Source organism: Epinephelus moara, chromosome 19, assembly GCF_006386435.1.
Source record: "Epinephelus moara isolate mb chromosome 19, YSFRI_EMoa_1.0, whole genome shotgun sequence".
In the NCBI taxonomy this organism is placed as follows: Eukaryota; Metazoa; Chordata; class Actinopteri; order Perciformes; family Serranidae; genus Epinephelus; species Epinephelus moara.
The window spans coordinates 1,698,014-1,698,848 of NC_065524.1; positions in this window are offsets into that span (position 1 = coordinate 1,698,014).

Here is an 835-nt window from a genome sequence, read left to right on the forward strand (position 1 = left end):
TACTGTTAATTTATTATGCTGATCTGTTCTGTACGACATCTATTGCACGTCTGTCCGTCCTGGAAGAGGGATCCCTCCTCAGTTGCTCTTCCTGAGGTTTCTACCGTTTTTTTCCCCCGGTCAAGGGTTTTTTTGGGGGAGTTTTTCCTTATCCGCTGCGAGGGTCATAAGGACAGAGGGATGTCGTATGCTGTAAAGCCCTGTGAGGCAAATTGTGATTTGTGATATTTGATCTACAATGTTGTAGAGTCACATCTCATAACGTAATATTTTAGTATTTTTTTATTTCAGTTTGTTCATTATTTTCATATTACTCATTATCCATTGTTATGCATTATTTGTAATGGAGCCGAAGGCTTGCTTTGATATTTAAAGTGCATGATAAAGTCTGTAGTCCACTTGTAGATCAGTTCACACTTAAATGTAATAATGACCATAACTGGTGTAAGGCAGACAAACTACAGCACAGGGCAGGTCCAGGGAATGCTGCCATCTCTCTATGAAACACATCATTTGCTACTCTTGTGTCTGCTCAGCATCAGTGGAATAAACATTTTGGCTGGCCTTGTGGTTAAAATAAACATCCCTCACAAAGTCATGGAGCTCTGGCCTCTACTCATCACATTAACAGTCACAAAGTCCAAAGCAACTAGTCAAAGAGGAATCACAGTGGTCACATCCCTGGCCCCATACACCATGTACCAGACAAACCTTTTAAAGGCAAACTAAGTCAGCTGTGTTTGTGTTACTGAGGCTTTTTTTAGATTAACTTGAGGGAAACCTCATTTAGGCCTGCTGGAAACCCATACCACATAACAGTCTCAGCATGACAACT